Genomic DNA, 25,350 nt, shown 5'->3' on the forward strand with positions numbered 1-25,350 from the left:
ACTAAAGACCTTCTGAGATCAGTGTTCATACTGGTGGTATAAAGTAAACTACCCAAAAAAGAGATAGTGGTTATAGCAGGTCATGTGATTGATGTCTATAAGTGGGCCAGTTTCAGAGGATGACTAGCTCCAGGCAGTGACCATGGGTACAGGTGGCTAGGGATACATGGCCAGATTATTCTAGATGAGTAATGTTAATAAACTAAAGATGCTTTGCTCTCAAATGGTGCTACAAAGTATCTTGCTACAAGCAGTATTCCCAACTACACATGCTCTTTTTTTTTTTTTTTTGGACCAGATGTGCAAACCCCATTTCTTTTTTTTTAATATATATTTTTTATTGTGAAAACACTGTACAGAGGGGTTACAATTACATGGGTAAAATAATGAGCACATTTCTTATCAACAATTGTAGCCTCCTGCTTTGTTTCCCCTTCCCATCCCTTCATATCCTCCTCCCTCCCCTCCCCCTCACCAAAATTGTAAAGTTCGTTTTTCGACATAACGACTTGTACATCTCATTGTTGCAATGGGTCCTCCTGTATCCCTGTTTTAACAATTTGTTTTTTCCCTTCCCCTCCACATATACCAACATAATATATAGTGAAAGCAGGAGTTATACCAGACACCTGCTATTTTAAAGTCCATGTTACTGGACTCTAAGACCCAGGTCTCCTTTCTATGATGGTCTCCCAGTCTCCTAGTCAGGCCCCTCACAGACAGAACTTCTAATACTGAAGTCTTCCTCTTCACCCAGGACTTTCAGTTCTCTGACATAATCTGTAATGATCTACCCATGTATCCCTGGCCACTCACATCCATACTATCTATTTTCCAGCAGCCGTCTTTACCTCACCAATATGAACACTGACTTCAGAAGGTCTTTAGTGCCTTGACTTTTCACCTTTCCCCCATCATTTCTTAGGCAACTTAAATTTCATATTCTATCCTATTAGAAATACTCATCAGAGCGGGGGTACCAGTGGCTCATGCCTGTAATCCTAGCTACTCAGGAGGCTGAGATCTAAGAATTCTGATTCAAAGGGCAGGAAAGTCCATGAGACTCTTAGCTCTAATTAACCATCAGAAAACCAGAAGTGGTGCTGTGGCACAAAGTGGTAGAGCACTAGCATTGAGCAGAAAAGCCCAGTGCCCAGGTCCTGAGTTCAAACCCCACAACCAACAAAAATTTACTATGGAGGCATGGCTCTAGTTGTAAAGCATTAGCCAATGAGCAAAGGCAAGCATCAGAAACTGAATTTGAATCCTATTCTTGGACAAAAAGAAAAGAACCCAAAGTAACTCATCAATATCTTAAAACTCCTTTAAGAACTCAGCTGCTTTTTTCATACTGCATCCTAGTTCAAATGGGAAAGTAACCTAACAAGATAAATAATCTATCATTTCATTATCAATTCAATAAGTGGCCTCTTTGTTGCTAAAATTACTTTCTACTGTCTAGCTCATTTGAAATTTTCTTTATTCTCTTCATACTTGCAGTCCCCATCATTTTCTTCTCTTTACAGAAGCAATATTAAAAATAAAACCTTATAATTTTTGGCTATCTTATTCACTCTTAGCACCTACTGGCTTCTCTCACTCCCAAACAAGTCTCTTTACCAATGAGACATTTTTTCCAATACACATATGATTGGCTCTTACAGAAGCATCATATATACCCCCTTCATCAATGGAATCCTGTGTCATTCTCCTCCTTTGTGTGGCAGTCTGAAAAATACTCTCTAAAGATATCAGGTGTATCCGAGCCCTGAGAACCAATAACTGCCAACCCAGACTGGTATACCCAGCGAAGCTAGCATTCACATTCGATGGAGAAAGTAAAATTTTTAATAGTAAAGAAAAACTAAATGAATTCATATATAATAAGCCAGCATTACAAAGAATATTAAGAGGGGGAATACAAACTGAAGAAAACAATCAAGATCAGGGATCCATATCACTAGAAGTCCAACTTACTACACACAGGAGCTTACTACGCACAGGAGGAAAGGAAAGAAGAAAAACTTAGGAAAGCAGGAAAATGACAGGAAACACAATGCATCTCTCTTTCATAACCATAAATACTAATGCGCTCAATTCACCAATCAAAAGAAAAAGAACTGCAGATTGGATCAGAAAACAAGATCCATCCATTTGTTGCCTTCAAGAGACCCACCTCACAGCCAAAGATAAAAATAAACTCCTAGTGAAGGGATGGAGGAAAATCTACCATGCAAATGCTCCCAACAAGAAGGCAGAAGTTGCCATCCTGATAGCAGACAAAATAAGCATTTCATTAAAATCAATACAGAAAGACAAAGAAGGGCATTACATATTAATACAGGGAACAATCCAAGAAGAGGATATCACCATTATCAATTTATATTCCCCAAACATTGGTACACCCAAATATGTTAAGCAAATACTCTAAGACTTACAGAATAAAATAGATCCAAATATAATAATACTAGGAGACTTTAATACTCTACTCTCATCAAAGGACAGTCTACCCAGAGGACTGGCAAAGAAGCCTCCAAATCAAATGATGCCACATCTCAAGTGGTATTAATTGACATGTACCCAGTTTTCCACCCTACAACAACCCAGTACACATTCTTCTCAGTAGTCCATGGAACCTTCTCCAAAATAGACCATATCATAGTTCATACAAGGAATTTAAGCAAATACAAGAGGATCGACATAATCCCCTGTATTCTATCTGACCATAGTAGAATCAAGCTAGTTCTCAATTACAAAGCATATCATAGAAATTACTCAAATACATGGAAATTGAACAGCACACTTCTGAGCAACACCTGGGTCACAGAAGAAATTAAAAAGTTCCTACAATTCAATGAAAATGAATACATATCACAAAGAAACCTGTGGGACACAGCAAAAGTAGTCCTGAGGAGCAAATTTACTGCTCTCAGTGCACACATCAAAAAAACAGAGACTGACCAAGTAAATAATCTCATGTTGCAACTAAAACTGCTAGAAAAGCATGAAAAAAAGTTACTAGATGGAGCAAGATAACCAAAATATGAATTGAAATTAATGAGATAGAGACTAAGAGACTAAGAAAACTATAAAATAAAACAAAAAGCTGTTTGGGGGGGGGGGGAAATCAATAAAATTGATAAAGTTCTAGCAAGATTAACTTAAAAAAAGGAAGAGAGGAAACCCAAATCAATAAGATCAGGGAAGCCAGGTGCCGGTAGCTCACACCTGTAATCCTAGCTACTCAGGAGGCTGAGATCTGAAGAGGTTCAAAGCCAGCCCGGGTAGGAAACTCCATGAGACTCTTATCTCCAATAAACCACTAGAAAACCGGAAGTGGTGCTGTGGCTCAAGCAGTAAAGCTCGCCTTGAGCTGGAAAGCGCAGGGATAGCACCCAAGCCCAGAGTTCAAGCTCCACGACTGACCAAAAAAAAAATAAATAAATAAATAACATCACGGATACCATGGGAAAAATTACAACAAATACCAAGACTTCCAAACGATTATAAAGAAATATTTCCAAAATCTGTACTCACTAAGGAAGGAAAACCTAGCAGAAATGGATGAATTTTAGAGAAATACAAACTGCCCAAACTTAACCAAGAAGAAATAAACCAATTAAATCAGCCAATAACTTACAATGAGATAGAGGAAGCAATCAGAAGTCTTCCAACAAGGAAAAGTCCAGGACCAGATGGATTCACTACAGAATTCTGTAAGACATCTAAAGAAGAAATAATATCCATACTCCTCAAACTCTTCTGAGAAACAGAGGGAGCTATCCCAAATTCATTCTATGAAGCCAATATCACACTCATCCCCAAACCAGGCAAAGACCCAACAAAAAAAGAGAACTACAGACCAATCTCCTTGATGAACACAGATGGAAAACTCAATAGCCCACAGATTCATAAACATATAAAAAAATCATACATTATGATCAAGCAGGCTTCATCCCAGAGATGCAGGGATGGTTTAACATATGTAAATCAATAAATGTAATTCATTACATCAACAGATCCAAGGTCAAGAACCATTATCTAGATTGATGCAAAAAAGGCTTTTGACAAAATGTAACACCCATTTATTAAAAGCTCTGCAGAAATTAAGAATAGAAAGAACATTCATTAAAACAATAAAAGCCAAATACAACAGACCAATAGGCAATATTATACTTAATGGGGAAAAACTACAACCAATTCTCCTAAAAATAGGAACAAGGCCAGGATGCCCACTCTCACCACTCCTCTTGAATACAGTTCTGGAATCCTTAGCCAGAGCAATAAGGCAAGAAAAAGACATTCAAGCGATCTGCATAGGGAAGAAGTTAAACTATCGCAGATGGCCTATTATACTTCAATGATCCTAAAAACTCCATCCCCAAACTCTTAGAACATATAAACCACTTCGGCAAAGTAGTAGGAGACAAAATTAACCCACAAAAATTAGTTGCTTTTCTGTATGCCAACAACATACAAGCAGAAAAGAAATCAAAGAAACAACCCCAGTCAATCAACCCAACCAAAGATGTAAAGGAACTATTTAATGAAAACTATAAAAGCCTAAAGAAAGAAATCATAGCTGATACCAGGAAATGGAAAGACATTTCATGTTCTCGGATAGGCAGACTTAATAGTGAGAGAGGCCATACTGCCAAAGTTGATATACAAATTCAATGCAATTCCCATTAAAATCCCAATGACATATTTAATGAAATAGAGAAAACAATCCAAAAATTCATATGGAACGACAAAAGACCGAGAATAGCTACAAACAATTCTAGGAAAAAACAAAAACAACATGGGAGGGATCACGATACCAGACTTCAAACTCTACTATAGAGCTGTAATAACAGACAGCTTGGTATTGGCACAGATTAGAAGTCCAGAAATAAAACTACACACTTACAGTCAGCTGATATTTGACAAAGGAGCCAGAGACAAACAGTGGAAGAAGCATAGCCTCTTTAACTACAGGTGCTGCAAAAACTGGACAGCCACATGCAGAAAACTAAAAGTGGACCCCAAGCACTAACATCACCTCAAAATGGATTAAAGACCTTAACATCAAACCTGAAACTCTGAAGCTACTGCAGGACAGACAAAGAGAGACACTTGAACTTATAGGCACAGGCAGGAACTTCCTGAACTGAGTCCCAGGGTCACAACAAATTGGAGAGAGACTCCACAAATGGGACTACCTTAAAACGTTTCTGCACAGCTAAAGATATAGCAACCAAACTAGGAAGACAGCCAACTAATTTGGAAAAATATTTACCAGCAATATATCAGACAAGGGGTCTAATACCCATTATACACAGGGAACTCAAGAAACTAATCCCTCCCAAACCTAACAAACCAATTACGAAATGGGCAAGGAAACTAAAGAGACTACTCAGAAGAACAGATAAAAATGACAAAGAAACACATGAGGAAATGTTCATCATCCCTGGCTGGAAAGGAAATGCAAATAAAAACAACCCTGAGATACCACCTTACCCCAGTCAGAATAGCCCACATCCTAAATTCAGCCAATGACAAATGCTGGAGGAGATGCAGAGAAAGAGGAACACTATTGCATTGCTGGTGGGAATGTACACTAATACAACCACTTTGGAAAGCAGTCTGGAAAGCTAAATATAGACCTCCCCTATGACCCAGCCATACCACTCTTAGGCATCTACCTGAGCAACAGGAACCAGGATACAAGGACACATGCACCTCCATGCTCATTGCAGCACTGTTCACAATAGCCAAGATACGGAAACAACCCAGATGGCCCACTACAGATGAATGGATCCAAAAATTGTGGTACCTATATACAATGGAATATTATGCAGCCATTAGAAAGGACAAAATAATGACATTCGTAGGGAAATGGATGAAACTAGAAAAAATCATTTTGAGTGAGGTAAGCCAAGAGCAAAGAGATAAACAGTACATGGCTTCCCTGATATGTGGATGCTAAATCCAAAATGCAAGGAGATACAACTAAGTAAACAGGACTCCAGAAACAAAGGACCTCCAACTCATCTTGTAGTATCATTACTAAATGATCCCATGTTGTTGACTACATATATGGTATATATATATGCGGTCATCTGAGGGAAACTAGGAGGAGGACATAGAAACAGAGGGAAAAATACAAACAGAGGGGCCCATCAGCTGCACTGGACACTGACGAAAATGAATTAGGCAACTCAAGGGCAGTGATGGGAGGGAGGGAATTGAGAGGGATAGAAGGAACAGCTAACACTAAGCAAAAGGAAAGAAATGTACCTACCACCCGATGTGGAAGAAATAGCTGTATTGTAAAAGTTCATAGAATTCACAAACTTTATAGGCCATGATGATGACAATTTGCCTCATGAAGGTTAAAATGTGTTTGTGACGTTAAGTATCACTATCTCACAATACTGTGAAATTTGTGATTTTTATGCAATCAAGTACAATAAAAATTATTTAAAAATCAAGTGTCAGGAACTGGGATCAGATTTATAGTTTATAGTATTACAGAAACAAAGTGGGCAAAATATATGAAACTGTCAGTGAAACATTGGACCAAAAAGTGATTAGAGTTGCAATCCCTGATAAAAGAAAAACAGAGAGGAGCTGCACATGGTGACTCATACCTGTAATCTCAGCTACTTGGAAGGTATAGATTAAGTCAATTGAGGTTGGAGGCCAATTCAGACAATTCTGAACAAAAAAGTGGAGAATGGTGGTACATGCCTGTAATCTTAGCTATGGTAAATGGTTATAGGAAGGAGAATCATGATCTTAGGCTAAGCCTAGGCAAAATCCAGACCATACCTGAAAAATAACTAAAGCCAGGTGTGACTCAAGTAGTAAAGCAGCTATCTATCAAGTGTGAAGCCCTCAGTTCAAGACATAGTACCACCAGCCCCCCCCTTCATCACTCCCAAACAAAAAAGAAAATAAATTAGGTGAGCTCTGTAACTGCTCTGCTTTTCTCGCTAAATCTGTGTTCAGAACATTGTGGAGAAAGAGCCACATCAAACAGCAAAACAGCACAACAGCTTCATGGAGTTGAGGGGACAGATGAGAAAGTCAAAGTAACTAGAATTTGTAGGGCAATACAGACAGAAGGAAGGTTCTCAGAAGAAAACAGGCTCCAGAAATCAGCACAATGATCTCCTCCTGTGGTTCTCCTCCATACATGTGTAAAACAAAATCTTCCAAATATGAGGCAAAAGACAGATGCCTGGGGGCTATAAGACCCAGAACTAAGGATAAAAGGTCAGCATAAACTTCTGGTCTAAAACTATGTAAGACAAAAACATTTTTTAAAATGAACTTCTATTCCAAATAAATCAAAATAAAGCAGTCAAAATGGCATCACTGGCATTAGTTTTCAGTCTAGTGTGGTGTGTAGGACAGGCAGCAGCCAGTTATGACAACAGATGAAACCACAAACCATCTTTAGAGAAAATCTCTCAAAGCAATCCAGGGGGTCAGCCATACTGTCTGGATTGATGTGTCCACTAATAAAGACATTTAAAAAGAATGCTCAAGTGCTTATTTATTTCACTTGAAGCTCATTATTGAAAAAATAAAGATTTTACCCTGGACTCTATTTTTCAAGTTTGCCTTTGAATGATTTTATGTAATCGTTTTTTAGGGGATGGAAGGGTAATGGGGTTTAAATTCAGGACTCAGCAGGGTTTTCCTCTTGCTATCCAGTCACTGGACCACTTGAGCTATGCCTCCAATTCCCTAAAGATAAACTTAATTGTATATGTGTATGTGTGCACATACATGCCTAAATATTAAGGCCTGAATTCAGGGACTGAGCTCTGTCCCTTAACTTTTTCTCTCAAAGCTGGTACTCTCACCAATCGAGCCACAGCTCCATATCCAGCTTTTTGCTTAACTAGAGATCAGTCCCGTGGACTTTCCTGCTGGGCCTGGCTTTGAACTATGATCCTCAGATCTCAGTCTCCTAAGTAGTTAGGATCATAGAAGTGAGCCACCAGCACCTGACTTTGCCTTGGTTGTTTTTGAGGTAGGGTCTGGCTTTATGCTCAGGACCATTAGGGCTGTGATTTCTCTATTTGTACTTTCCTGTATTGCTAGGGGGCACGTGCCACTGTGCCCAGCCACTGTACTTCTCCATAGCTAGGATAACATAGGCCATCATGTCCAGCCACTAAGACAGAGGCTCACAAACTTTCATGCCCAGTCTGGGCTCACAAACTGGGATTCCTTGATCTTCAGCTTCAAGGAGCTAGTATTTCAGGCACCTGGTTTCATGTAATCTTTCATGTATCTCCTTGTAGGCATTTTTTGTGAAGCTGGTTTCCTGCATCTGGTGATTTGTTCATGACAGCAATGATTCTTATGCTTTCCATACAGTTTCTTTCCAGCCCCGAGGCAGTGGCATTCCATTAGTGTCATGAAGGTTACCCTGTCCAACTGGCCACCTCGCCCTCTCCCTCCAGGCAGAGCCTGTACACTAGCTCCTGGGTCTTGTAATTGTCAGAGAACATCCCCACTGTTTGATGAGGGCCTAGCAGACAATAACGAAGGCAGCTGAAGGAGAAGATCACAGCACTAGCTTAGCAAGAAACCAGAACAAGGAGTGCTGCAGCTGGAAAGTGAAGGACAGACAGGAAAGTAGGAACAACAGCTTAACAAGTGCTAAGAAGATCTAGAAGGGTTGTTTACCTTTTCCTTTTTTTTTTTTTTCTTCTTCTTTGCCAGTTCCTATGGCTTGAACGAGGGGGCTGGGCACTGCCCTGAGTTTCTTTGGCTCAAGGCTAGCACTCTACCACTTAGCCACAGCACCAATTTTGGCTTTTTCTGTTTACATGGTACTATGGAACTGAACCCAGAACTTCATGAATGCTAGGCAAGCACTCTACCACTAAGCCACATTCCCAGCCCTCACCTGCCCTTTTCGTTGTCATTTTCCCACAAGCGCACAGTGAGTTTTGCAAAGGCTAAACAACCTGCAATATCATAACAGGTTGAAGTGTTTTCCTTTAGAAAACAATTGTTTTTCTCAAAATGTTGCTTTTGTTGTAACTGAACTAATTGATCAATATTTTATGGGCATAATTTCTAATAAGGTGTAGTTCAGATTCTCAGTAACTTTTTAAAGGCAGTATTGGGGTTGAACTCATGAAGCAGATAAGCCCCAAATCCTAAGTATAATGCAGCCTTTACTCTTAACCTGTATTTAGGAAACACAGTACCTAGAGACACAAATAACACCTCAGGAAAACAAAATGTAGTAATAATCTCTAAAGCAATAGGCAAGAAGCCAGTATCAGGAAAGAAAGGAGGAGGTGGGGACAACTGAAATAGTTTATAAGTAACTAACACACCAACAGTAAAATGCATGAGTTCTGAATAAGCCCTGACTGGAGAAATGGGGCCATGAGTTGGACTGACCTTTTGTGGGGAAAGGTGCAAAACAAGATAGTGAAACAGGATTCTTCAATGGGTGTAGTACCTACCCCCAAAACCACTGTGAACTATTCATGCATGAAAATATCCTTATGAGAGCCAAAAAACCAGGTAAGGGATCACAGTATCTGGCTTCAGTACAAACTAACCTTTTGGAGAACAACTGGAAGAACTTCAACACACACTGTGTTAAGGGTTTATTATGCATATATGAGGCATGTTGGAAAAGATGCTTGCAAACTGAAGCATTCTAGGCCAAATGCCACCCAGAAATAACAACAACAAAACAGCATCTTTTGAGAGATACAAACAATAAGGATAAAATGCTAACAATTAGTATAGTGACTGTATATACAAGTACTCACTAATACTCTAAACAATGATTGATTCCATGAACCGGTTTGAGGAAGAAATACACTGATCCTGAGCCTCCCATGGCCCAAGCACTGCATGAGCATTAGTGAGTTAGGGACATGAAACAAAGGTCACCAGTTTTAATTAAGAAATAATTCCCAAAGTTTTTATCAACTGAAACTAACAACCCTGGTAGACATCTCTCATTTCTCAAAAGAAGACAAAAAGGCTATATAAGAATTAACTTCCCTCTTCAAATGCAATGGCTGAGAGTGGTGGCAAATTTACAATTTTGAAATTTAGGAAATATAGGAACTGGCTGGAAGATCAAAAAATCAACAAATTCATAAAGATCCACAAACCATTTACATACATATGTGAAGGTAGTAATGGCACACTAAATCCAATTATTAACTTGTATGTATATGATTCTACAGAATTAAATTCTCTCTGCAATCCCTCATATATATTGTGCTGCAGATACTGCTGTAAAGGTATAACCACTAGCCCAGCCTCAAAGTTAACTTTCCTATTTAATAACTCAAAGGATATTCTGAAGTTTCTTGGTGAAAGCATTTTTAAATTTTTACTAACCATGGCTTCTTGCACTTCCTTCAAAATACCCCACCAGGCTTCTGGAGCTTTTTAAACTTCAACAATAACATTCCAACAAATATGCCAGCCCCTTTTATATGTGACTGCCCTTTCCACACTAACAGACATAAAAATATTACTCTCCTTTTGTCTTTCTTGATCTTTGCACAAAAAAAATCTAGTTCTCTCTGTCATATCCCTCCATTTTTTCTTCCTACTATCTTCTTTTTTAATAATACTGCACAGAAATTAGTACTCAACATTTCACCTTGAGAAAAGCCTAAAACCACCTATGGTAAAATTTGAAACATGGAATCTAATAACATAAAACATCATCAAGATAACGAATTATTTTCCTATAATGATAAACTAGGTAATAAGGATCAACTTTCTGGGAGCACCTAGAAAAACTAGACACAGTCCCAAGCTCCCAAGTAACAGAAAAAACGTAACAGAAAAACGTAACAGAAAAAAAAAAAAAAAAGCTATCATACGAGTGCACCAGAAGACTGAGATCTGGGACCTGGGACAGTAGGGGATGTCAGATAGTAGCCTGGCATCATGGGGCCATTTTCTCCTAAGAGGGCCTGCCTAGAAGGTGGCTAAGAAACGTAAGCAGATTTACAAGGCAAAGGAAGACTAAGAATTGTAATTAAAAAGTCAAACCATAGGCTTTTATGTGAGGACACCAAAAGGTAATATTCTAAGAGAGGTTAAATAGAGAAAACTTTCCAGACTCCAGAGCCTAGCTTTGAAACATCTTGACTCTTCACAGATTGAGATGATCTAGGTAGGCTAGGATCTCCCTGGATAAGGGAGATCCATGATTTAGTGTCAAAATTATCTATGTTTTGCACATGCAATGTCCTAATTTAAACCAGATATGGGTGTCACTGAGTAAGATACATGTTCTCACAAACTGACATGCTGAATTAAAACCCTTTTGTGCAACTACTAAGGATAATTAAAAAAATAAAAACAAAACATTGCTGTTATGAGATCAGTATAACACAAGCGACACAAAAGCCTCTAAGTTATCGAATGGGCAGGTTTAATAAATTTATTAAAATTGTTATTTGAACTCAGGTGAACTCAGGGCCTCATGCTTGCTCTGGCTTGGTTGTTTGACTGGCACGTTACCATTTAAGCTATGTCTCCAACTCAGCCTTTTAGCTAGTGAATTGTTAAAGATGGAGTCTCCTAAACTTCTATGCCTGAGCTACCTTCAAACCTTATCCTCAGATCTCAGCCTCAGGAGTAGCTAGGATTACAGGAGTAAACCACTGGTGCCTGGCTTTCTTACATTCATTCTTATTGATGCTTTAGGAATTCCCAGCTATTCTATGCCCTCAACTACATGAGCCCACAAAGAAACCTTTTCTATTAAAGTAAAAAAAAACCAAAAAACAGAAAGAAAGACAGAAAAAAGGAAAGAGAGAGAGGAGGGGAGGGAGAGGGGAGAGGGGAAGAAGAGGAAAGGGAGTGGGAAGGGAAAGATGAGGCAAGGAAATCAGTTACCTAATCTACAGAAAAATCCATTCATCCAGACACAGGCTTTCTAACCTGCCCAATGTGTCATTCTCTGCAAGAAAGAATGCCTCATTAAACTGCTACAAGAATGAACTATTTTAGGAAACACTGTAGCTCAAATAAACATATACCATAACCTCTTACATATACATCTCTGTGTATCTATCTTCAGGTAAATTCAAATACTTAATTGAAACACAACTTATCAAAAACATTTCTGAGCTATAGTAAACAGGACAAGGTAGCAGACATAAGGATAGACAAAAGCAAGAGTCCAGAAATAAACCCAACTTTTTATTAAGCAAAAAGGACAATTTGATATTTTCACAAAATGGTGCTAAGACAACTACATATTTGCATATAAAAGAATATAACTGAACCCCTTCTTCATCTATCTATAGCTTTCTCTCCCCTTCCAAACTCAAAATGGATCCCTGACTTAACTGTAAAAGTAAAATCCATTAAACTCTTGAAAAAATACTTAGGTAATGTTCCTTACACAAAATACCAGCACATCCATCAAAAAGAAAAAAAAATAGATTAAAAAGTATATAAAGTCTATTTCATTAAAATTAAAACCTTATAGGGTGGAGGCCTGATTCAGTGCATATCCTGGCCAGTGTAGCAAGCTCAAGACCAAGTTCAAACCCCAGTACTACCAAAAACAAATAAAAAACCTTGTGCACTGCAGACGACAAATCTTACATCTGACAATACAATATATAAAGAACTCTTAAAACTAAATAGAAAAAGAACCCAATCTCAGAATATTTTCCCAAGAAAAATAGCCAATAAGCACATAAGGATATATTCAACATTACCTATTAAAGAATTGCTAATCAATACTGCAGAAGACAAAGAGTAGGATGTGAAATTAAAATCTTTACACCTTGCTAGTACAAATAAAAAATAGTGCAGCTATTTTTGAAAAACAGCTTGACAGTTCCTTAAAATATTAAACATGGGATATTTATATGACCCAGCAAAATGAAGACATAACACAAAAACTTGTGCACAAATATTTACAACATTAGCCCAAAAGTCGAAACAATCCAGGGCCCATCAACTGAAGAGCAATAAATTAAATGTGATTCATCCATATACTAAGACATTGTTAGACCATAAGAAGGAATGAAGCACTAATACATGATAAATGAACTTTGGAAACATTATGCTAAGTGGAATAAGCCAGTCCTCAGATGACATATACTCAGCTCACATTCAGATATGCAGAACAGGGAATCTAAGAGAAGAGGGTAGATTGGTAGTTGTACAGGAATGGGGTGGAGGTATGTAGAGTAAGAAGAGCGATTGCTAATGAGGGGATTTCTTTCTGGCATAACATTTCTAAACTTAGGTCATAGTGATTTAAGCCTTTAAACTGTATACTTCAGTAAGTGACCTGAGTGGTTTATAAACTCCAGTGAAACTGTTAAATACTTAGCTCCTTTCTAAAAAAGAAAAAAATCCACAATATTTTCTTTTTCATCTCACATAAAAGTACAACACAAGTTATGACCCTTTAAATTCATTCTACAACACTATTTGGAAAACACTGTCAATGAGTCCTACCTGACAGCTACCATCTCCTATTAATCTCATCTCACCTCACAACCCTATTATCTTAGTTATCAGAAAAAGTTCAACTCTACTATTCCCCAACTGTGCACTGCCACACTGCTTTATACATTCTTCATTTTACCCATTTCCTTATCCCTTTTTATTCCTCTATTTCCTTAATCCCTTCATTCACTTCTTTCTTTACTATATTCCCCATTTCATCTTCTGAAATCTGTAATTCCTAACAAGCAAACAGCCCATTGTACTACTCATCTTCTCTCAAATGGTTCATGTTATAATATTATGCATCCTGACTCTGGTCATCATTTGCTGTCTTCACCACTCATATATAGGCTGACTCTTTTTGTATCTCACTTTTTCATTTTCATTTTGAGTTCTGGGAATGGAACCCAGGACCTCAAGTATATTAGAAGAGCACTCCACCACCCAGCTATACCCACCATCCTCACTCTCTTTCATTCATTCACCATCTTAGGTCAACATAACTTTGCCTCTCAATTCCTCAAAAGTCCATAATTGAGGTCTTTCTGGACATTATCAATGCTAATAACAATTACTCTTGGAAATCTCAGCCACTCCACTTTAACCCTTCCTTCCAGTTCCAAGCCCTCAATCCATAAGAGTCCACTTAATCCTCCAGCCTCCACAATAACTCTTAGCAGATGTTTCACCCTACCTTCCTTCCTGCACACTTCAGACTATCATTTATTGTTGCTTTTCCAAACACACCTTTAGAGGTTTCCTTTCTGGAATCCCTTTCTTTCTCTTGTATTGACCTGGTGTGATAGGCAGTTTGTGTGTCAACTTGGGTAGGATGCAGTACCCAATTATTTAATCAAACACAATTCCAGGTGTTGTCATGGGGGGGAGTGGTACTTTAAAGATGTGGTTAATATCTATAATCAGTACAGATTATTCTTGCTCATGTGGGCAGGGCTCCAAAAAGATAAAAGGCTTTAAGAGGGAAAGCAGGTTTCCTGAGGAAGATGAACTTCTGTCTCAGCACTACTCTATTAGCTCCTGTCAAAGAATTCTCTACCTGCCTTCTCTACAGACTTCAGACTTGCCAACACTCATAAAAGCAAATTTCTGAAATGTCACTCTATCTAGCTATACATCTGTCTAAATTTCCCATAGGTTTTATTCCTCTGAAGAACTCTAACTGCTAAGTCTGGCAAAACCTCACCCTTGGTTTATAAACCCAACTCTGTGCCTTAGCTGTGTTTAGTAGGTAAGTTAAAGCCGGGAAAACCCAGGGGGAGATCACAAAAACAGACTGCTTGATACTACTTTAAAGATTCCAAACCTTAAATGTACAATAAATACTCCTGGCAAATTGCTTCAAACTCTCCACACTCCCATCTCACTCTGCTCTCCTGAAGCTTCTGTTTCATTGAGAAAACCGAAACCACAAGAGATGAAAGCTACCAATATGGTTATCTTCTAACCACCAAACTTCCTTGAAAGGATGAACAACTTTTCTGATTCCTCCTTTTCAATGGGCAATCTCTCTCCTCTAACGAGGGCCAAACGCTCCCTTGCACTCTACCTCCCCTTTCCAATGCAGTCTCATTTTCACTCTCATTTTTCAGACCCTACATTTTCCTTTATCTACCAAACCTATTTGTTTCATACTTCAGAGCTATCTTTAAAGTCTTCTGCATTCATTCTGTCTGTATTTCTCTTTAAAAAAACCAAAAAACCTCCACACACACACTCACACAACCTTCATGCACTGCTTTTAACCAACTTCAATCTAGCTTAATGAAACTCTTCATGAGCGCCATCAACTACTCCCCCACATAATCTGTGTTTGCTTCCTCATCTATAAAGTGGGAATAAAAGTGCCTATGGCAACCATGGAATGTTTTTAAACAACTTACTTATGCAACACTATTATCTGTATTTTTTGCTTTCCCTTAGGTTCTAATCTTCTGTTTCTAGCTTAACAAAATGTATAGGTCCTTTAATAAATTTCTTCAGCTTTTTTCTTTAGAAAGATGGGAGACGTAGAAAGGATGTAATCTCCATTAAGTAATGAGATCCCTATCAGCCAAGCATTTTCAATCAGTTATCATATAATTTCATAAGGATGAGCTACCTCAAACTCAAGAGTCAGCTGGGCACTGACAGCTCACACATGTAATCCCAGTTACTCAAGAGGCCAAGATCTGAGGATTATAGTTCAAAGCCAGCCCAGGCAGGAAAGTCCATGAGACTTTATCTTCATTTAGCTACCAGCATGTGTTATCACTGAGAGACAAACACATTACTTTTCATATATTTATTTCAATATTCTGTTGTATTTCAGAATGTTACTTGAGGTGACTTTAATGTTTGCCTTTTTATGATTTGGATTTTAATCTATACCACAGTCTCAACTATAATCAGAAGTCAGAAAAGACATCTTAGTGTCTGTAATTTCTAAGCATTATTTTGAAAGGCAGGACAAGACATGTTAAGATTTGCAAGTCCCCAAGTGCCTGATAATGGCTAACAATATTTACTTCTCTGTGTTAGAACAAAGACACATATGCTCCTGTCCTTATCTCTGGTCAAGTTACACTCAGACAACTGAAGATAAGAGTCTAACTTTGGTGTAGACATCAGGCTCCCACTACTTACCACCTGCAGTGGTAACTACATAGCAAGTTCTCCATAAATACAGTCTGGACTGTATTCTCAAAGAGAAACCAAAAACTCTGTACTATTATACCCACAGAAACCACACAGAATATGCTTAATGCCGTGACTCCTTAGGCCTCTAACAAATCTACAGCCTTTTGAAGACCCCAGTAAGATAAAACTTTGAAGGTTGTGACAGCATCTCATTTTCTTCAAATGTCTCTTTGTAAACTTTTCCTGTTCCTAGATTTCTATTCCTTTAGCTTTGACAAATTAAGCCTAGAAAATTTTGGGCAATTCTGTCTGGGAAACAGTGAAAGAATGTTGTATCAGGGAATGTGGCAAATTCTTTCCTTTCAATATTTGGTGAACTATGCAAATTTTTAAAGGAGAGAGGATTACCAGTCGAAATGCTAACAATCTCAGATTACATAAGATTACTAAATTTTAATAACCCTGTAAGAGATGCCAAGGGAAACAAATGGCATGTCCTGGGGAATTCACATGTATATTACACATCAGTGATTTTAGATTTGCTCAGTATTTTGCACTTGTTCAGTTAAAAATACTACATAAAAGCAACCATTAAATTTTCCTGAATGCTTATATCTACCACCCAAGAACCACACCAGTCCCAGGTCACATTATTTAATGCTTATAAAGTTATGTACTATTACCACTCTCAGCAGAAAAGAAAACAGGCCCAAATATGTTATATAACCTGATACAAATTTTCCCTCAAAAGCCTGGACTTGTATCATGAATGAGAATTCAGGATTGACCCGAGGAGTCACACTGGCTATCTCTCAAATCTAGGTTTCCAAAAACCAGCAGATTTTGACAAAATCTCATATACTATTAAAGGGAAACAAAAGACAGATATATCAGCAAGGTTTGAGTATAGTCCATCATAAATGTGAAAGAATAGCAACTATTAGGTTTTCCAAATAGATTTCAATTAAATATAGCAACTTAGAGATTTACAGTGTGCTTTTTTGGTAGGAGAGACCTACCATGTTTAAAAAGAGCATTAAAATCATTGCGTAGCCCTAAGTTCCACCCTTGACCATAAGCTTGAGCTAACATATTCATTTTCGAAAAAGAGTATCATCTACTAGTCAAAGAATCTTTAACTTATGGTAAAGCCTTTTTAAGTCTGCATGCTAGAGCAAAGAAAGTTGACAATTTGTTTTGTTTCTGGAAATTACAGGAGTCTAATTTTGATTATTTTTGACTAGGACTTCCCATACTCACCCATGGAGTCCTATTTTCTATTGTTTGACAGCCTCAGTTGACAGTTCTAAAGCCAAAAAGGATTAGCTGCTTGCCCAAAGCGCCCAAGACTGTTGATGGGGAAGTACAGAATGAACCAAGATCTAATTCCTAGAGAATGATATTTCAAAACTCCTGAATTCTAAGAATAGATTTGCTTGAATTAGAACACATTTCTGAAATCGAAGTTCTGACAACTTACATTAGCTTAAGAATGCAAAGCTATTAAATATTCAGGTAAAAAGCTTGTGACTAAGACAATAAGCACCACAACCCACAGGTGATTCATCTGCGAAGCCACATGGTTATGATGACTTCTGTACACCACATGAATCAGAACGGCAAGTAGCCCTTGACTTGACCAGAAAACTCCAGAGGTGACATCTTAATGTCACACATCATATCTCTCCACATGCAACAAAACATCTCAACCATGCAGATGACTCAACTATGTCAAAACTCAAACTACTGTCAAAGCAAAACACAGTAGAAGCAGATCCTATTCAACCTCTTAATTACCATTAGGATGGTTTATGACTCGTCTTTAGTAACAAATTACTTGAAGTTGTTTCACTGAACATCTAGTATGTTCTCAAGGTCATTTCCATAATACTATGCAGAAGCAAATAGTTAAGATTCTACCTATTAATTCTGGTACAATTTACTCTTATCCTTTCTTTCCAAGACAGAATTCCTTAAGGATCCTTAAGAACCAAAGTGAGTATGAAGGATACAGCTTCCGATTCTGGCAGGACAATTAAAGGTGCTCTTTTAACTCATTACAGGAATGTTTTATAGAGAACCCATGTTCTCACTCTTTAAAACACAGTTTGGAATGCAATGTGAAATCACCAGAAATGGGCATGGAGTTTCTTCTTGGGGCAATAACAATGTTCTGCAGTCATTTAGTGGTGATCGATGCCCAACTTTGGGTATACACTAAAGACAACTCAAAGGTACATTAATGGTAAGGGTGAGTTTTATATGTAAATTAAATCTCAATAGTCTTTTTACAAAACTTAGAAAATAAAACCACATAGCAAGTTCTGTACACAGCATGACATAAGATATCCCAAAGAATTTTTTATCAATAGCCTTACTACAATCTAGCATGCTGTAACTAGGTAAAGCAATCAAGCAAAAAAGTTTGGTGACTCCAGATTTCGTCTCTTATGTTACTATTCTCTTATTTATTTTTACTTCACATCAAATAAGCCCACCTTCAATTCTTTCATATCCAAAACAAATGCCAAATACTTTAAGTAGTGGTATTGTGCTGTAACTAAGTTAATCTTGAGTTTTATACCCAAATGGTTTGCCAATTGTATGCACATAAGTTAAAACAAGTTAAAACTTAGAATTAACATTTATAATAAGCTTTTCTAAAGCATTAGCAATTTCTAAAATATTGTTATATTCAAATATTTATAATAATACATATAGACAGGTTATTTCTTTTATCTATTTTTTCTATGCAAAGTAATAGCCAAAATAAAAAGGGAAATGTAAGTATTTTGGACTCCTACTATGTCTGGGTGTGTATGTATATACAATTTGAGAAATAAAACTTGGACAAGAAATGTTTCAAATTTCAGAGTATTTCTGATGTTCAGATTAAGATGCTCAACCCATATGTACATATACATATACACCTTCCCAATCTACAGGACTTTATCGTATTAAAAAACATTTAGATAAGATTTTTAGGATAATGGCTTTGAAATATAAGGAAAAGATTCATGCTGAAATAATTCTAAGGCCTGTAATATCTTTACAGATAATGTACCATCTGAACTGATCAATTAACCATCTGGATGTGACCATGAAACTTCATGGAGAACTTTGGAAGGTTCCTTTTGAAGCCTTGGATTTTAATAGAACTAATTATGAAAAGCTGTTAATCCTGTGACAGTTTACTGAGCACTTAATATATTTCAGGCTAGGTGGTTAAGAAATAGATATTAAGACAAGCCTGCCCTCAAGGAAATCCCAATGTGATTACTTTTGTCAGGCACAGCACTAAATATGTTCCCTTACAGCATGATCTCTTAAGTGTAAGGTTAACCATAGCAGGGCAATCTGGAGTAAACATTATAAATGCCTGTAAATCTGGAAAAAATGTCAAATTCAAGAATAAAGGTAGTTATTTAGAGGCCATCTAATTTGATTTCCTAGTATTGCTTTTGAAGTTTCAGATACATTACTAATTTTAAAAACAAATGGTTAAATGACCCAGAGAATAAACTACCAGTTGTAACATACATCTCCAGGTAATTATCTCGTTCAAAGGTACAGCTATTACACGTCAATGTATCTTCCACCATTTAAGGATACTTCTTTTCCTTTAAACCTCTCCATCTGGATACAGTACCAAGTTGCTGCCTCTGCTGAATGAATGAATGAATGAAACAAACAGCTGTCCTGATTTACAATGGGCTTGACAGACCACAATTTACTGGGAAGATCACTGGGTTTCGGGAGTAAAAGTCAGTAAATAACCAATGGACACGGATGCCATGTACTCAGCCAACGGGTTACTAAATTCATGATCCCATTAGGGGTAACTTTCAGAAAAGGTAACAGCCAAAAGTGTGCCTGACAGTACTTTAAAATGGGACTTGGTTCTACCATTTTCTGGATCAAGGAAGCCCAAGAGCAAGACAAAGAGCCGGTGGGGTGGGGTGGGGTGAAAAAGTCAAAAGGTCATCGCCACCGAATGACCCTTCCAGAGAAGCGCGCGCGGGCTCCCGGAGTTGGTTCCGAGCGCTTGGCACACAGCGCGGCGGCCAGGCCTCGGACCCTGGCCGGCCCGCGAGGCCGGGGCGGGGGGGGGGGGGGGGCCGGGAGGGACACCCCAGCCTTACCCAGCGCCGCTGCCGGCGTCCGCCCGAAAACGTTAGCACAAAGAAGTCACAGGAAAAACACAACACGGTCTCGGGGACCGCGCGGGCGAGGGGACCCGGTGACCGTGGCGCTCTTCCCCGGGGAGGGGGACGCAAGCCGGGGCGCCCCGCGACCCGGTGCGGAGAACTTGCCGCCCCCGTCTTCCTCTCCCGACGCGGAGGCGGGGTCGCGGGAACCGGCGGGCGGAGGTCCCGGCGGCGGGCGGGGCCCAGCGAGCGCCGGCGGGCGGGCGGCCGGGGTCTCCCGCAGCCCCACGCCCCCTCGGCCGGCCCCGGCCTCCGGGCTGCCATTGTTCCCGCGGCGCCCCCGCCCGCCGCGCGCCCCCGCCCCGCGCGCCCCCGCTCCCGGGAGGGGGTAACGACGGTGGAGAAGGCGGCGGCTGCAACAATAACATAAACACGGCGGGGCCGCCGGCCGACCCCGGGCCCGGCACCGGCCCCCGGACTCACCCGCGGCGTGGCAGACGACGACGGGGAAACACACGGCGGAGACTCGCACCGTCCGGGCAGTCGCCGTGGCCGTTACCCAGCGCTGGCTTGTAGCTCCGTGCTCCGGGCCGCGTCGTCCGGCCTCGTCCACTCCGCTGAGTAACAGGGACGCGGGCCGTCACCGCGCACGCCCGCCCACGTCATCGCGCAGGTCCCCGCCCCCGCGCCTCCCGAGCGGCCCCAGGGCCCGGATTACGGGGGCGGGGCCAGCCGTCCGGGGGCGGGGCTTCATGAGCCGGCCCTCTAGACTCCCGGAGGTCGCCTGGAGGCGGGACCCCGAGCAGAGCCTAGGAGACTGGTTGCGAGGGGGCGTGGCCTGGGAGTGAGGGGGCGGGTCCTGCGCTGGCACGTGGCGGCGCGTGGCCTGGGAATGCAGTTCCGGGAGGAGGCGTTGGGCTCCACTGAGCCAAGGCCTTCAGGGCTCCGCGCCCCGAGGTTTGAAGGTCAGGTGGCTTAGGTGGAACCTGCCGCCAAGCTGGCACACCTGCCAGCCTGCGCACCTGAGAGCTATTTCGTTTGGCCATATGTTTCCTCCTGAAGGCACCTGCGTGGAGAAATGCTCTCTCCTGCTGCTCCCTAGGAAAAGCGGCCTCCGGCTTTCTCCAAAGCCACTTCCTCCCGGCTTCTTTGCATGGTCTGATTTACCGCAGAGGTAAATACCCAGCGATGGGTAAAAAGACCCGTGCGAAGCAATTCCTCCGGACAAGGGGAAATGCACACCCTGTGTCCCGAAGAGGAAGACGCGTGTGGGGAATGAGTCCACGCATGAACAGTGTCTGTGCACATGCATGTTTGCATACAGGCTGCGCACATTTTAAAACTGGATTATCCTAACAGTGGTTCAGCATCGGACTGTGGAGTGAAAGGTGATTGCATTCTCTTTGACTTTGCTTTTGAAAAGAAATAGTTATGTGAATAGGTTATTCATTAAAGATAAGTTAATAATGAATACATAGCTGGCCTCCGGGGCTCACTCCTGTAATTCTAGCTACACAATAGGCTGAGATCACAGTTCAGAGCTGGCCCCAGCAGCAAAGACACATTTATCTCTTAATGAATCACCAAAACTCCAGAAATAGAGATGTGGCTCAAGTGGTAAAGCACCAACCTTGAGCAAAAAAAAGTTCAAAGACAGCCGGGCACCTGTAGCTCATGCCTGTAATCAGGAGGCTGAGATCTGAGGATCACAGTTCAAAGCCAGCCCAGGCAGGAAAGTCTGGGAGACTCTTCAATTAACCACTAGAAAACTGGACAGCGCCCAAGCCCAGAGTTCCAGCCCCACGGCTAACCAAAAAAAATAATAATAATAAAAGTTCAAAGACAATGCCTAGGCCCTGAGTTTAAGCCCCATTACTGCTATGCACACACACACACACACACACACACACACACACACACACACACACACACACACTACCTGTTGAAGAAATAAGTAAATTCTGGTAGACTACTTTATCACTACACATAGGGCTGCCATATTTCTAGTTATAATTAAATACAGCACATGCAAGTATTCACTCATCCATTCATTCATTCTCTCTTCAGTTCTTCCTTTGTTCTCAGGCTTAGTTATTTCTCCCTTAATTTCTCCAATAAATATTTAATGAATGCCTACCTCTGCCATACAGTGCTCTAGCACTGCTAATGCAATGGAGCTTACAGATTTAATCATGATTATATGAAAATAACTGCAAATTTTTTTTAAATTATCAAGGTTATAATGCAAATTTAAAAAGAGTCATAGTATTATGAAACTAATAGATACAATTAAAATCAGGCCAGGAAAGGTCCAAGGAACTGTTACTTGAGCTGTGAACAGGTTAGACTAGAGAGATGATGATGATGACAATGATGAAGATGTTGAAGATGATGATTATTACTATTTGTGTGTGCATGCCTGGATGCTGTTCCTTAGCTTTCAGGGCTAGTGAGCCACTCCTTCACTTCTGGCTTTTTGGTGGTTAATTGGAAATAAGAGTCTCATGGACTTTCCTGCCTGGGCTGGCTTTGAACCACAACTCTCAGATCTGAGCCACCTGAGTAGCTAGGATTACAAGTGTGAGCCTCTGGCACCCAGCTAAGTAGATTATTTCAGATAGAAGTAACTTGATGTGCAAATGTCCCATGATAAAAGCCTGAGTTGGAGAAATTGAAGAGTGTCCAATTTTGTTAGAAAGGCCAAGATGAAATTAAAAATAGTAAAGAGGTCAAACCTAGAACAGCTAAACCAACCACGTTGTCAGTGTTTTTTTTTTTTTTACTGCTTGTATTTTTTGCTTGTTTCATAGTGAGGATTGAATTCAGAGCCTCACGTGTTCTCCTACTTGAGTCACATCCCCAGTCCCCTTCCCCTAAGCAAGCTTCAAACCTTGATCTTTCTTATCTTTGTCTCCTAAGTATCTGGGATTACAGATGTGTACCACCACATCTACGTAGAAAAATAATTTCTTGAAAAGACCAAGGTGATGTCAAGAAAATATTTCTTCTTGAAGGAGGCTAAGCGAATGTAAGAGTAGTCTAGATAGCAAGTAGAGACTTGGTCTGGGGCAGGGTCACAGAAATAGCAAATGAAATGAGCTGAGACCCAGTTCGGAGACCCCCCTATGCAGAGCTTTCAGTTTCTGCAAGTAATGGGTGGGTGGCAGTGAAGGTGAGGGAATCTTCAGGAACACTCCTAAGGGTCTGGCATGTGGCCAAGGCTGGATGTTGGTTTTGGTTTACTAAGATGCTGATTTGGGAAGAGGACCATGCTGGGGTGGGAAGATCTTGACAGCAGGTTGTTTAGAGGGTTTTGAGTTGCCTAAAAGTGATGCCAAGTTAGTGGGTGGATAGACAAAGCTAGACTAGAAGTGAATCCAATTAAATAAGAAATAAATTCAGCTAAATATGAAGCACCCACAGAGACATGCCAACTCTTAGTCTTGGGTATGGATGAGTTAGCCAGGCTTGAAGAAGAGAGGGCAGTGAACAGCAACAGAAGAGAGCTTGGAGCCAGGCCTGAGGAACTCCAGTATTGAGTAGTCATAAGGAACAGAATGGGCCCAGGACAGAGTTGCCATGGGGTGTGGAAGGAAAACCAGGAGACCACTTGTAGGAACACTTTGTAAAGAGATCTCAAGTCAACATGACAAGGAATATGCATAAGGGTTTCTGAGGAGAGTAGACAGGCAGAGATCCTGGCTGATATCTTCAACTACCCATCAGAAAAGTTAAAGACAAGGAAGAAGACAATTGAACTCTCAGAGCACTGGTGAAGTGAGGGGTGTTGCCAAGAACAAAGCTGTAAAGTTTCATGCCCAGTTCTGTGATGCTCTTAACATCATGCTTTGTGTAACAGGGACAGATCTGGATTCATTAGCAGCTATCGTTATCAGCTTCTACCTACCTCTGTGCAGTAAAAAACATCTCACATATTTATAAATGTATGTGATAGTTTTCCTCCTGTGCTGACAATAATAAATTGTCTATTTCACAATAGCTAATGGAGAGGATTTGCAATGTTCCCACCATCGACATGATAAATGAGTCTGGCATTGGTGGGTTCATGCCCTTAATCCTAGCTACTCAGGACACTGAAATCTGAGGATGTTGGTTTAAAACCTGACCCAGACAGGAAAGTCTGTAAGACCCTTATTTCCATAACCACTAAAAAGCTGAAAGTGGACCTGTGGCTCAAGTGGTAGAGTCTAGACATGAGTGGAAAAGGTAAGGGACAGGCCCTGAGTTCAAGCCCTGGGACTCATACACATAAACACAAGCGCATGCGCACGTGTATGCACACACATATACCCACACACAAGAAATGATAAATGTTTGAGGTGATATAAAGTACCTTGATCTGATTAGTATATATTGTATATATGTTTTTAAATACCACATTGAAGCCCATAAATATATACAATTATTAGGGATTCACTAAGAAAAATAAAAGTATTTTAAATATAGAATATAGTATTTTGAAATATAGAATTTGGAATTTTCAGGAGCTCTTTAATTCGTCTCCCAGAACACCTTCCTGAACAGTAACAGCTCCATTTATGAGGGTCTATTGTTCTTCCTGAGCAGTAACAGCTTCATTTATTAGGGGCTATTGTTCTTCCTACTGAAAACATGTAGAATTTATTACCAGCTAAAAGCTTGGCATGGCTAGTCGGTCAGTCCCATTCCAGACCAGATATGGGAGTGGGAAGTGGATGGAAGAGAGTTGGTAACAGGACTTCGGAAAAGACAAAGGAAACTGTCCAATGTGTGGCCTTTAAAAATAAGGGACAGTTAAACATTTAAACAGCTGTTAACAAGTGACTGCTCCCTTCTGAACCCAAAGCACTCTGTACTCCTGTGGATGCTTGGGATACACAATCCAAGCAGGAGAGATATTAATTTCTAGCAGCACTGATCCAAACTCTCAAACCCAAACTCCAGGGCTGGGAAGGTGGCTCAGTGGTAGAGTGTTTGCCTGGCATGCATGAGGCCCTGGGTTCGATTCCTCAACACCACATAAGCAGAAAAAGCTGGAAGTGGCACTGTGGCTCAAGTGGTAGAGTGCTAGCCTTGAGCTGAAGAGCTGAGG

The 25,350-nt window shown here is 40.2% G+C and overlaps 1 protein-coding gene across 5 annotated transcripts in view; it reads right to left on the reverse strand.

Moving 5' to 3' along the window:
• Positions 1–20,901, reverse strand: part of Mapk8 (mitogen-activated protein kinase 8) — an 81,347-nt gene extending 60,446 nt beyond the window's left edge. For all 5 annotated transcript variants that reach the window (XM_042690152.1, XM_042690149.1, XM_042690150.1 and 2 more), the window contains exon 1: positions 20,742–20,901. The gene's annotated coding sequence lies outside the window, so the exon portion shown is untranslated. The remainder of the gene's footprint in view (positions 1–20,741) is intronic.
• Positions 20,902–25,350: the final 4,449 nt, after the last annotated feature.

This window comes from Dipodomys spectabilis, unplaced genomic scaffold (assembly GCF_019054845.1).
Source record: "Dipodomys spectabilis isolate Male_0828 unplaced genomic scaffold, ASM1905484v1 ptg000136l, whole genome shotgun sequence".
Classification (NCBI taxonomy): Eukaryota; Metazoa; Chordata; class Mammalia; order Rodentia; family Heteromyidae; genus Dipodomys; species Dipodomys spectabilis.